The sequence below is a fragment of the Dreissena polymorpha genome, chromosome 1, assembly GCF_020536995.1.
Source record: "Dreissena polymorpha isolate Duluth1 chromosome 1, UMN_Dpol_1.0, whole genome shotgun sequence".
NCBI lineage: Eukaryota > Metazoa > Mollusca > Bivalvia > Myida > Dreissenidae > Dreissena > Dreissena polymorpha.
The window spans coordinates 104,309,995-104,323,976 of record NC_068355.1 but is presented as its reverse complement, the minus strand read 5'-3'; the positions used below and the strand labels follow the sequence as shown (position 1 = coordinate 104,323,976).

The 13,982-nt window shown below is 35.9% G+C and overlaps 1 protein-coding gene and 1 long non-coding RNA gene across 4 annotated transcripts in view; both read left to right on the top strand.

Moving 5' to 3' along the window:
• LOC127865184 (ligand of Numb protein X 2-like) overlaps positions 1-13,982 on the top strand; it is a 185,798-nt gene that overhangs the window by 95,102 nt on the left and 76,714 nt on the right. The gene's annotated exons all lie outside the window — the stretch shown is intronic.
• On the top strand, positions 8,168-13,790 carry LOC127865256 (uncharacterized). Its single transcript, XR_008042540.1, has 4 exons — positions 8,168-8,535; positions 11,774-12,208; positions 12,353-12,497; positions 13,624-13,790. It is a non-coding gene; the product is annotated as an uncharacterized LOC127865256 (long non-coding RNA).

Sequence of the window (13,982 nt, the reverse complement as noted above, 5' to 3'; positions counted from 1 at the left end):
AGACCAACTCCAGGACATAGAGTTAAATTGTCCGGGACTTTTGCCGATTTTCCGGGACATGTATAAAATGTAGCGATATTTATAGACATATGCATTTTTGGTACGTTTTTTTTTGTTTCGCATCGTTAATTGCAAAAGTTCGAAAGCCTATCCGAAGTACACTTGATCTATTAACGTCAAATTCAACATTACTACTTCCGTTACTAAATACAAGCCACGTGTTTTCAGTGTAAGCGTTCTAAACATAGATGGTGACGTCACTGCGTTATTGTTATTAAGACCGGTGTGTAACGCGTAGTTGTTGATACGCCTTTATTCATTTATAACATTTATATAATAAAAAATACAACAATACAGTACCGTTAGATCGTCAACTCAAATCAATTCACAATACATACAACCAATCACAATAAAACAAATACAACAAAACAGTACCGGTAGATCGTCAGCTTAAAATCCGGACAGTCACACATTAGTTACACACTTGTTTCGCTGCTACACACATTTCACTCTTGATCTGAGTGTTTAATTTTTTACTCACCGATGTTGGACTTGAGATGTGTGAACAACTATCCTTTGCCCTTACGCAGCGGGAAATAATGACGTTGTACATTAAAGTCAATTAACAACCACATTAAACAATGCCGCCTTTTCGGTTTGAACGCGAACGTGAGACAATCGATATGATAGCAGGACCCCTGTTAATTGATCGATTTTGACACGTAGCGTAGTCTGCCTATTCGGGTAGGCATTGTCATGGAGACGCTGCAAATATGCACAGATTCGAGGTGCAGTTAAGCCTAAGATAAGGTACATGTATATATGGATTTAGTAAATTCCGGGACATTTGACAGATTTCCGGGACAGCGGGACAAGTTCTTTATTTCCGGGACTGTCCCGGACAATCCGGGACGTATGGCATGTATGGTGTTTCTGACAAACATATCTCTTGTTTATATTAACAATTTAGCAAAAGTGGCCAGATGAGAAGGGCATGTCAACAGTGGATCTACATAATCATATTTTTTATTGACAGAAATAGGATTTTTCAGTTTCAGTTCACTAGAAGATATTATGCTTTCAATCTCAACAGATCAATCAGTTTTCATCTCAAATGTTTGCTTATGAAAGCTTTTCTGCTGCAGAATAAATATTGACTATGGAAATATTGCCACTCAATTGTTATATATTGAATAATCAAACGGCATCACAGCAGCAATTAATGTTTTGAATGTTGATAGTAAATTTTAGGCATGGAATGAATAGTTATTTCTAATTATGTAGCATTTATATTTAAACCAAAATATAGTGACAGTGACTATTAAATAGAATAAGCAGTCATTTCTTTTAAAATAGTAATATTTATTTGCTGCAGAATGACCTTTTTCAATATCCTAAGCAATTGCATTATAGTACTCTTAATCTATCCAAATATTGTTGGCATCATCGGATTTCTGTAGACTTTGGAAGGATAGTACAATTTAACCTAAAGGATAGAACAATTTAACCTGGTTCTAGGAAATCTGGGCTAAATGCCTGAGTGTAAGGTCTTGTCCGAGATTGGGCTACGGTAATCACTAAAAAGGGACAACAATTTCCACTTAAATCAAATAAAGTCTCTTCTAAATGAAAATCCAGCAGACTGCACAGGCTTATCTGGGACAACACTTTACAAACATGTATTGAGCCCTGTTTTCTCAGGAAAAGGCTCAATTATTCCTGAAATTGTGATACTTAATTTGTTATCTTTATTTGCTAATTGAGATCCTCTATCTAGGAGGTGATAGAATGTCCCTCATTGAGATCAGCAACACCAGAAAGTGGGCCTCTTGATATTTCCTGGAACTGCATCCAATTTTGGGCATTTGCTGTGGTCAATTTGTTTGCACTGTAGATAATTGAAAAGTCTGTCTGCAATATACATAAATTCAAATTCTTGCTGCTGCAAATAATTATGTAGCAGGATCAATATCTGCCATTTTAACATTTGTTTTGACCTGTTGTTAATACAGGACATAAAGTTGGCACACTAATTATAAATAAAACAGAAATGATATTAGGTCTAATGAGTTCTTTGGTCAGTTCCTATTCCAAATTTTATCAAAGCGCTGAAGGCACTGAAGATGTTCGCTATTGCATAATTTAACACGCAATTCATTTTTCAAAATCAATCGCAAGTTTGAAATGAACACAGGCCATTCAACTTTATAAAGTGTGTGTCATAGCGCACGGGTCGAGTTTTGTGTGCACTTTTTATCATCCTTATTATTTCATAGAAATAACTTGGACAAAATAAAAACAACATGCTTTTTGTATGTTCTGAAAGCATAGAAAGTATGATGAAAATGGTAATGAGAACTTAATATAAAGAAAATTTGCAGTCACCATCATATTAAAGGAATATTTTTTCTAATATCAAATAACTATCTCACCAAGAATATTACTTCATAATGAAATTTCCGTGTACAAAACTTTTGATTTTTGACACCATATACAAATTCAAAATATACAATAATCTTCGTATCTTGTATATGGAGGAATAAAAGTATATAAAAATTGCTGTTTATGCTTTACTTGTTACCCGAGCAGTTCACACGGTGTCAACAACGCTGACATAAACATAGGTATAGAGCACTAATGCGCTTTTAGGCGTAGCTGTTTTACTCAGTTTTCATCTTAGTGACTTTTACATAACGCCAACAGACACGCATGAATATTTTCGAATATTTAATAAGCTGATTCGAGATACAACCTCTGAATTTTTGCTACATCACTGCGTATGTGCTCAATTCAAAGGATGTAGCACTGTTCAGTGTAAGGAATTCCGGACTACTCTCTGTATGCTCAAACGACACAAATTGTGGCCCTGTTACAAATACGCCTTACAATCCATCTCGCAGAATTTCATTTTCGCCTCCAAGATGAGAAAACAATCATTAGCAAAATAGTATAGTGTCACGATACGAGAAAATCGTGTAATTATCATACCACAATGTTTGCCGTACTTGGTCAGCACGTCTGGAAATCATTCCTTAATGTGTGGATATGCTGCCATTATTAACAAGTTTGCTATTTTGAATTCAATTTTGTATCAAAACGCATTCTTCTTAAATGTGGCATTTTCAATTCGCAATGAGATTTGTAATGACCCTCGTCATGCGAAAATGGGTCTTATTCCATATGCGCCCATCATATAAATAGCCCACTCAGCTATCTCTCCTTCTGGTAAGGAGAAACATAACATATTGAGTGATTTTATAGCGAACAGCATCGTCTATGGCCTGACTGAGCAAAAGCACATGTTGGGTTTAACAAACGCTTGCAGAAACGCATAAGACCCATTTTCGCATGACGGCGCTATTGACGTGTGATTTAAATGTGTCGATAGAAAACTGCGTTTAAATCAAATATCAACATACGATATATTTCGATAGTGAAGAAAGATACTCATAACAAGGCATATGAGGTAGTAGCATGAACGAGGTTACAAAACAGGTCATTCGTATTATTATTATAAATTGTTTGTTATATTCGGGTTTAGCGATTATGAAACATTTTTTTGTTTTTGTCTATCGTATCACTGAAGTTATTGTTGAACTTATGTTCAACGTTTTATAAATTGAGAATATAAATAAGTGTTAACTTTTTCCCGAATCTATTAATAGCCTCAATTTACGACCTGTACTACGTCATTGAGGTGTATGTGAGAGCGTAACCTATTGCGTTGTTATCGCCCGTGGACTTTCCTCTGTTTATCGACAGGCGCATCTATCAATAGCCTCATATTATGAATGGACTGAGCAAAAATACTACGTCATGTAGACGCTGCAGAAAGTGGACTATTTTATTCATTCATAAACAATCTCCTCCGCGACACGTACAATACGATCATTGTTTATTGAGTCTTTTCTATAAAAGCACCGTTCAAAACTATTGCATTTAACACGATATTAATATCATGTTTCCATTTGTGAATGAATATAATTGGAGAACTCAAACCACTTGCATAAATTATACAACTCTTTCTCGCGCGGATACGCGTAGTAAGCGGGTATTGGGCTCCTAGTAGCTAAGCTGTATCGACCTGAATTTTTGACTAACCACCTTAGACAGTTGCTAAGCGACCATCTAAAAATGAATTCCTAACTTCATATTCTCTTACCCTTAGACTTTAGACTTTGCGTAAATGTTGATGTTATTGTTATGACTTAACAATGTGTTATTATTGAAGAATGATATTATTTGAGATTCTTAACTCTCTGCATTAAAGTTAAAGAGGTGAAATGTGTGTTTGGTGAAAATATGTTATGTAAATGGCGTTTATAGCTTGAAGTAGCATGAACCAACAAGGTAGGCAACTCGTGACGTCTCATTTAGGGTAGTGAACAAAAAGTTGTTTTTTATTACTTCGCTTTACATGGGTCTAAATAATGTTTAAGAGCTCTTTTTTTGGTTGGATTAAACGAAATCACCCAATCAAGAGAGTCGAAACACTTATCTGACAGAATATTCAATTTCATGCTGCATGCAAGCTCTTTACATCATAAAAATTGTTAACCAAAATGTTTAGAATATTTGTTTTCCCGTTTATAGACAGTGTTCCTGACTGAAAACAATGTGCTATTACTTGAAAATCATTTATTTATTGGTAGACACCAGAATAGTAGTAGAATATTTGCTGAAAACAAAAGAATTTTGATAAAATGTTGTGTCTGTCAAGATTGTCCGATTGGTTATGGAAATTGCCAATAGTACAGATATATTGATAGACATAGGCCAAAGGACAGAATAGCCTTCATATTTCAAGTGTAATGGCCTTGAAATTGTCACTTAATTCAATGAGAAGCAAAATCATACATTTATCAACCAGTTATAGCTAATTACATTAAAATCTTTGAGTGCAGTCATTTTGTTATTCTGAAACTGCGACATGCTCTTTTTCGGAAACAGACGAACGATAATTTCCGTAACCATTCGGACAAAATTCGCCAGACGAATTTTCGTTGAAATTCGTATGTTTTAGGCAATTATTCTACCACTTTTTAGCTCACCCGATTGCTCAGGTGATCTTTTGTGACCAGTCTTTGTCCGTCGTCCGTCCATCCGTTAACATTTGTTCGTAAACACTCTGGAGGCCACATTTATTTTCCGATCTTCATGAAACTTGGTCAGAAGCTTTGTCCCAATGAAATCTCGGTCGAGTTCGAAACTGGGTCGTGCTGGGTCAAAAACTAGGTCACTAGGTCAAAAAAAAGAAAAACTTGTAAACACTGCAGAAGTCACATTTCATGCCCAATCTTCAGGTAACTTTGTCAAAATGTTTGTCTTAATGATAGGTTGGTTGAGTTCAAAAGTGGTTCCTGTCCGTTGAAAAACATGGCCGCCAGTGGGCGGGGCAGTTTTCCTTATTTGGCTATAGAGAAACCTTGAAGTCACAATTTTTGCCCAATCATGAAAGTTGGTCAAAACATTGGTTTTATTGATTTCTCGGACGATTTCGAAAATGGTCGAGATCGGTGAAAAAACATGGCCGCCAGTGGGCGGGGCATTTTTCTCTATATGTATATAGTGAAAACATGTGAACACTCTAGAAGTCACATTTTTGGCCAAATTTTCATGAAATTTAGTTAGAACATTTGTTTCCTTGATATGAAAGTTGGTCAAAACATTGGTTTTATTGATTTCTCGGACGATTTCGAAAATGGTCGAGATCAGTGAAAAAACATAGCCGCCAGTGGGCGAGGCATTTTTCTCAATATGTTTATAGTGAAAACATGTGAAAACTCTAAAAGTCACATTTTTGGCCCAATTTTCATGAAATTTGGTCAAAATGTTTGCCTTAATGATATGTCGGTTGAGTTCAAAAGTGGTTCCGGTCCGTTGAAAAAAACTGGCCGCCAGTGGGCGGGGCAGTTTTCCTTATTTGGCTATAGAGAAACCTTGTAAACACTCTAAAGGTCACAATTTTTGCCAAATCATCATGAAAGTTGGTCAAAACATTGGTTTTATTGATATCTCGGACGAGATTGAAATGGTCCAGATCGGTGAAAAAACATGGACGCCAGTGGGCGGGGCATTTTTCTCTATATGTATATTGTTAAAATATGTGAACACTCTGGAAGTCACATTTTTGGCCCAATTTTCATGAAATTTGGTAAGAACATTTGTTTCCTTGATACAAGAGTTGAGTTCGAAAATGGTTCCGGTCAGTTGAATAACATGGCTGCCAGGGGGAGGGGGGAGCAGTTTTCTTATATTTATATAGTAAAAAAAGCTTGTGAACACTCTAGAAGTCACATTATTTGCCCAATCATCATGAAACTTGGTGAAAAGATTGGTTTTATATATATCTCAGATGAGTTCGCAAATGGTCCCTATCGGTCAAAAAACATGGCCGCCAGGGAGGTGGGGCATTTTTCCTTATGTGACTAGAGAGAAACCTTGTGATCGAACACTATAGAAGTCACATTTTTTTGCCTAATCATCGTGAAACTTAGTCAATACATTGGTTTTATTGATTTCTCGGACAATTTGAAAAATGGCTCAGATCGGTGAAACACACTTTTTAGCTCACCTGATTGCTCAGGTGACGTTTTAGGAATGGTCTTTGTCCGCCGTCCGTCCGTCCACATTTGGTTTGTAAACACTCTAGCATTCACATTTCTCAAGCATTCTTTATCAAAGTTGCTGAAAAATCTCAGTCAAGTTTGATAATGAGCAAAATCACATAATAAATGTCAGAATTATTGCCCTTAGATTTTCCAAATTTTCATTATATTATACAAAATCCTTGTAAACACTCTAGAGGTCACAATTTTGTTTCAGATTTTATGAATCTTGGTCATATTTATTTTTGCAAGCAAAGTTTGATGTTTGGTTAGGGGGTCAACTCAAAATATAGGTAACCATGTCAAATCTTACAAAAATAAAAACTCCATGCGCCAGAGTTTTGGTTCAATAATGATGAAACTTGACCAGGATGTTTGTCTGGACAATATCTAGGTCAAGTTTGACATTTGGTAAAGATTGAATGAACTGACTCCTCTCAGGTGAGCAAACTAGGGCCATCTTGGCCCTCTTGTTCTAAAAAAAACCCTGCTAGGTCAAAAAAAGAAAAACCTTGTAAACACTGTAGAAGTCACATTTCATGTCCAATCTTCATGTAACTTTGTCAAAATGTTTGCCTTGATGATATGTTGATTGAGTTCAAAAGTGGTTCGGCGGGGCAGTATTCCTTATTTGGCTATAGAGAAACCTTGTAAACACTCTAGAGGCCACATTTCTAGGTCCAAATCTTACAAAAACAATGTAAACACACGTAAAATTAGCATTACTTGCAAATGTTTGGATTGCAAAAAAAATATGCAAATGGACAGTACTCAATCAGAATTAATCATATGCTCACACTGCAAAAGTAAACAGAAGAGAACCAATCTATTATGCTTATCAAACATTGTTTGTTAGTAATGAAAAACTAAGTTGTTATTTTACAAAACATGGTCTACAAAACCTGATAAGTCTAACAATTAGTTGGTTTATGTAAAAGGCATTGATCATTGCTGTGTTTTTCCTCAATGCCACAAGTCATACTTTTAGACTGTTTTCTATTGTATTATGCATGGATAAATATTCTTTAAAAACAACTGTTGAAAAAAGATATAGTCATCCTAAAGTTTGATTGTTTAATTGCCAATTATTTCCTTTTTTGTTGTTAAAATGTTTTTTAGGGCGTGTTTTTTAACTTGTCAATTTTGTCAGAAAAGATTAATACAGTAAATATTTTTGGAATGAGAAAAGGTGACCAATATTTGTTTGAAACCAAAAGTATTATTAAAAAATTGGTAGCCATGCAGATTCATCTGGGTTTTTTTTGCAACATTTAGGAAAGTGTTTTTCATCAAAAATGAAAATTTTGCAAATCTGAAAACATTATGATTGTCAAAATTCTCATAATAACTGTATGTCTTTATTATGCCCCCCTTCCAAGAAGAGGGGGTATATTGTTTTGCACATGTCGGTCAGTCGGTCCGTCAGTTGGTCAGTCCGTCCACCAGATGGTTTCCGGATGATAACTCAAGAACGCTTAGGCCTAGGATAACTTCATAGGTACATTGATCATGACCGGCAGATGACCCCTATTGATTTTCAGGTCACTAGGTCAAAGGTCACATTGACTCGAAATAGTAAAATGGTTTCCAGGTGATAACTCAAGAATGCTTATGCCTAGGATCATGAAACTTCATAGATACATTGATCATGACTGGCAGATGACCCCTATTGATTTTCAGGTCACTAGGTCAAAGGTCAAGGTCACAGTGACTCGAAACAGTAAAATGGTTTCCGGATGATAACTCAAGAATGCTTACGCCTAGGATCATGAAACTTCATAGGTACATTGATCATGACTGGCAGATGACCCCTATTGATTTTCAGGTCACTAGGTCAAAGGTCAAGGTCACAGTGACACGAAATAGTAAAATGGTTTCCGGATGATAACTCAAGAATGCTTACGCCTAGGATCATGAAACTTCATAGGTACATTGATCATGACTGGCAGATGACCCCCTATTGATTTTAAGGTCACTAGGTCAAAGGTCACAGTGACTCGTTCATTCATTGTATGTGTGTGTCCAAAAACTTGAACCTTTGTTAAAGTTTTATAACTTTTGCAATATTGAAGATAGCAACTTCTTATTTGGCATGCATGTGTATCTCACTGAGCTGCACATTTTGAGTGGTGAAAAGTCAAGGTTCAGGTCACTAGGTCAAAGGTCAAGGTCACAGTGACAAAAAACGTATTCACACAATGGCTTCCACTACAACTGACAGCCCATATGGGGGGGCATGCATGTTTTGCAAACAGCCCTAGTTTTTAGTGTATTTTAAAATTCATTCATTTAAAATTAGATAAGTTGTTTGGAAGATGTCTTCTTAAGAAAATCCATTTTTTTCAATCGCAAAAAGTTAGATAGTCCAAGGTTTGATCTATACTCAAAGAGTTTCTTTAATATCTCCGCGGAAGACATCTACTGCTGGTTCTACCCAGGAAATACATTTGAGATTGTCTGTTGTAATAAGCCTTCACCTATAGATACATGCACAATCAACCTAAATTAAATGATTTTTTAGCACACAAATATTTAATTTAAGCCATTTTGATCTTATAACTAAGGGTTATATACATATTTAGTGCATATAAATAACATCTTTTAGGGCTCATGTAAAAATGCTACACAAAGTGAATTAAATAGAATCGTATGCAGATCTGGGTAATTATGAATACCAGCAGTGTATCTTTATTACTGGAATTGCTGATAATACAATCCCCTTGTTAACGTAATAAATGACTTTCATCAGTGTTCCATGTTGTCTTCCAATAAGAAATACAATTTCTCTTGGCAAATTAGCAACCAAACAACATTACATTTGCATTGGTTAGTCTGTGTTCCTGTACCTTGAAATGGACACAGAATGATGCTGATTTGATAATTGTGGGCAATATTATGTTAGACTTTATAGCGTTTCCAACACTGATCATTAGGGCTGCAACGAATCCAAAAAATTTGTTTGGATCCGAATCCGAATCCAAATATGGTTTCATACAGTTTTTTCGGATCCCTCAGATAAGAGAAAATTAGAATTTTCTGTCTAAATTAAAAAAATCAATGTTTTAGAAGTATAATTTGACTAAAAAACATTAAACATTTATTAACAAAAAACATGACAAATGTCGTTTAACATTGTAGCAATGTCAAAATAAAATGAGACCTTAACACTCACCGTAATTACTCTATGTTTTTTTGACACTTAAAAATATTTTTTTTTTTTCACATCCGAAAACTTAGATACGAAAACTATTCACAAAATACAGGTGTCCGAAAACTTTGAGTCGAAAATTGAAGTGTCCAAAAATAGCGTCAATTGTATCAACGACTACCGGTAATAGCACGCGCTTGTAAAATACCATGCCGTATAGTATAAATTACAGTTATATATGTTTGCATTGCAATTTAAATAATTTTAAATGCTTAATTTATTTGACAAAAAGTTACTACAAGGTTGTACTTTGACCAATGAGTTCAAAGATGAGCATGTGATGTACCGATTCTCGCTAGTATGAACCTGTAGTTAAGGCAATACAAAAGCAAACTATGCATTTTTTGTTTGTTCATTTCCAATAGTTGTTGTCTAACACCTTCCATTGTTCGTAAAACTTGCAATAGTGTGCATCACACTTTGAAGCATTTAAAATTTGTCACAGTTATTTTACTGAGAAGGGGTTGTACCATTGCGGTAGATAATTGAACTGATAATTGGCACTACCCCTGGTAACTGTCATAACGCTTATGCTATCGGGCTAAACCATTGTTTAATACTGATTTACAAGGTTATTTACCCAATAACACAAATGGAATGGTCTGTTTCCCTCAGGCATGCACATACCATGTTTTATGATGTTAATCTGGTTATAAAACCCCATGATCGAAGTGTCATTTGATATCGAAAACAGGGCCAAAATTTGGTAAAATAGTGCTGTAAAATATACTGTCCGAAAACTCGGAGACATTAATTATGGACGAAAACTCGTGTGTCCGAAAATTAAAAGTCACGAAAAATAATTATTTTTGCTAAAAAAAGAGGTGGCCGAAAACTTAGTGTCCGAAAACATAGAGTAATTACGGTATTCACTTTATAGTTTGCTTGTTAACATACACTTTTCACTGTTCATACAGTTTGATGTTTGTTTTCACAAAAATTAACATATCAACATTGTCCGGGTCCAGGCAAGCCCTATGAGCACTGACGAGGTCTCCTGCTGTGGACAAGATTCTCTCATTGGGCACTGAGGTTCCTTGAATCACAAGATAGCATTTAAACTTAGTATATGACAAAATATGCTTTCAAGACAATACATTATGCAGGAACACAATTTGACAGGTCGCGAAATTATGCAAAATTTACCTGAATAACATTCCAGCCACACTGGATCCACTACCGTTGTTTTTAATACAACTCAGAAGAACAATAAGTATTGAAAACTTACTTATTACCATTAGAAATTGCATTTGTAATGTGTAAATCCTCCATGATTTCGATTTAGTTTTGCTTTTGGCACTCATTACGTAATGTCCAATGACACTCTTATTCAATAAAAGCCGAAGGATCTCGAATGATCTGCTATTTGACTGTCACACGTTAATAAATATCAACTATTATACGTATCTTTTATCTTTTAAACAGAACCAGTCTGTATAAAAAACAATACTTGTGAAAACAGCGCTAGGTTACATACAACTATGAAAATAAATATTCGGAACCAAAATATCCAGTGGTGGATCCTTACCCGCAAATCTGAAGTTGGATCCGATATCATCAGATATTTCGGGTATCCGTTGCAGCCCTACTGATCATATGCAATATTATGTTATACTTAATAATGTTTCCAGTACTGCCATTACACATACCAGTGATATTTTTTGCTTTTTTATGTTACAGTCTGTGCCATTTGCATTCGGAAAATTAGCGTGATAAACTATGAAATTGGGAAAAATAGCGTGATCAACCATGAAATAGGGAAAAATGAAGCATTAAAAATATGATTATCAATAACAGAATTAAAATTGATTTTAAGTGCATGTTTGACAGCATTTTTATGCCCCCTTTTGAAGAAGAGGGGGTATATTGATTTGCACATGTCGGTCGGTCCGTCCACCAGATGGTTTCCGGATGATAACTCAAGAACGCTTAGGCCTATGATCATGAAACTTCATAGGTACATTGATCATGACTTGCAGATGACCTCTATTGATTTTCAGGTCACTAGGTCAAAGGTCAAGGTCACAGTGACTCGAAATAGTAAAATGGTTTCCGGATGATAACTCAAGAATGCTTAGGCATAGGATCATGAAACTTCATAGGTACAATGATCATGACTGGCAGATGACTTCTATTGATTTTCAGGTCACTAGGTCAAAGGTCAAGGTCACAGTGACTCGAAATAGTAAAATGGTTTCCGGATGATAACTCAAGAATGCTTACGCCTAGGATCATGAAACTTCATAGGTACATTGATCATGACTGGCAGATGACCCCTATTGATTTTCAGGTCACTAGGTCAAAGGTCAAGGTCACAGTGATTCAAAACAGTAAAATGGTTTCCGGATGATAACTCAAGAATGCTTACGCCTAGGATCATGAAACTTCATAGGTACATTGATCATGACTGGCAGATAACCCCTATATATTTCAGGTCACTAGGTCAAAGGTCAAGGTCACAGTAACTCGAAACAGTAAAATGGTTTCCGGATGATAACTCAAGAATGCTTATGCCTAGGATCATGAAACTTCATAGGTACATTGATCATGACTGGCAGATGACCCCTGTTGATTTTCAGGTCACTAGGTCAAAGGTCAAGGTCACAGTGACTCGAAACAGAAAAATGCTTTCCTGATGATAACTCAAGAATAATTACGCCTAGGATCATGAAACTTCATAGGTACATTGATCATGACTGGCAAATGACCCATATTGATTTTCAAGTCACTAGGTCAAAGGTCAAGGTCACAGTGACAAAAAACGTATTCACACAATGGCTGCCACTACAACTGACAGCCTATATGGGGGGCATGCATGTTTTACAAACAGCCCTTGTTATAGGATAAAGTGCTGCTTTATATTCTTCTTACAATGAAGAAAATGTTTAGTTAATATTATTTCATGTGCATATTAAACTTGCAATAATCTATAGAATCTTAAATATGCATAGTATTTAACCTCAATTGACACAGACATTAAATTAATCTCTTATAACCATTTGATATCCGTTGTTAATTTGATTGTTATTTATCATTTTCGCCGTTCATAGTAATTTTTCTTCTGCTGGGCGCCATCTTGTACGTGTAAAAACAGGCATGCTCAATCGTGATACATCGACTATCGCCGGTATCCTCCGCAATCGATAGCAACGTAAAATCGTATATACACTGTAACTCCAATATAACGCGGATGATGGGGTCCAAACCACGCACCGGCGTTATAAACGGATCCGCATTATAAGTTTTGAGCTCAATTATTGCAGGGGGCTATACAAACAGGTATAGTATAGCCTATAATATAGGCCCTGTTTATTGCCATGCTGTGTTGTCATCTGCAAATACATGCATATATACCGAATCATATCGAAAACAGTATACATACCGCTTTTCTAATGTGCACATTTATCCGATAATCCAATAAAGTAACAACATCACTTAAAAAAATAATAATCTTGAACATTTATGACGATAAATACGTTTATGAATTTCGTAAAAACAACTTTATATGCATACACCATTTTTATGCACCCCTTCGAAGAAGAGGGGGTATATTGTTTTGCACATGTCGGTCCATCCGGCCGTCCATCGGTCCGTCCGTTCACCAGATGGTTTCCGGATGATAACTCAAAAACGCTTAAGCATAGGATCATGAAACTTCATAGGTACATTGATCATGACTGGCAGAATACCCCTATTGATTTTCAGGTCACTAGGTCAAAGGTCAAGGTCACAGTGACTCGAAATAGTAAAATGGTTTCCGGATGATAACCTAAGAATGCTTATGCCTAGGATCATTAAACTTCATAGGTACATTGATCATGACTGGCAGATGACCCCTATTGATTTTCAGGTCACTAGGTTAAAGGTCAAGGTCACAGTAACTCGAAACAGTAAAATGGTTTCCGGATGATAACTCAAGAATGCTTACGCCTAGGATCATGAAACTTCATAGGTACATTGATCATGACTGGCAGATGACCCCTATGTTTTTCAGGTCACTAGGTCAAAGGTCAAGGTCACAGTGACTCAGAATAGTAAAATGGTTTCCTGATGATAACTCAAGAATGCTTATGCCTAGGATCATGAGACTTCATAGGTACCTTGATCATGACTGGCAGATGCCCCCTATTAATTTTCAGGTCACTAGGTCAAAGGCCAAGGTCACA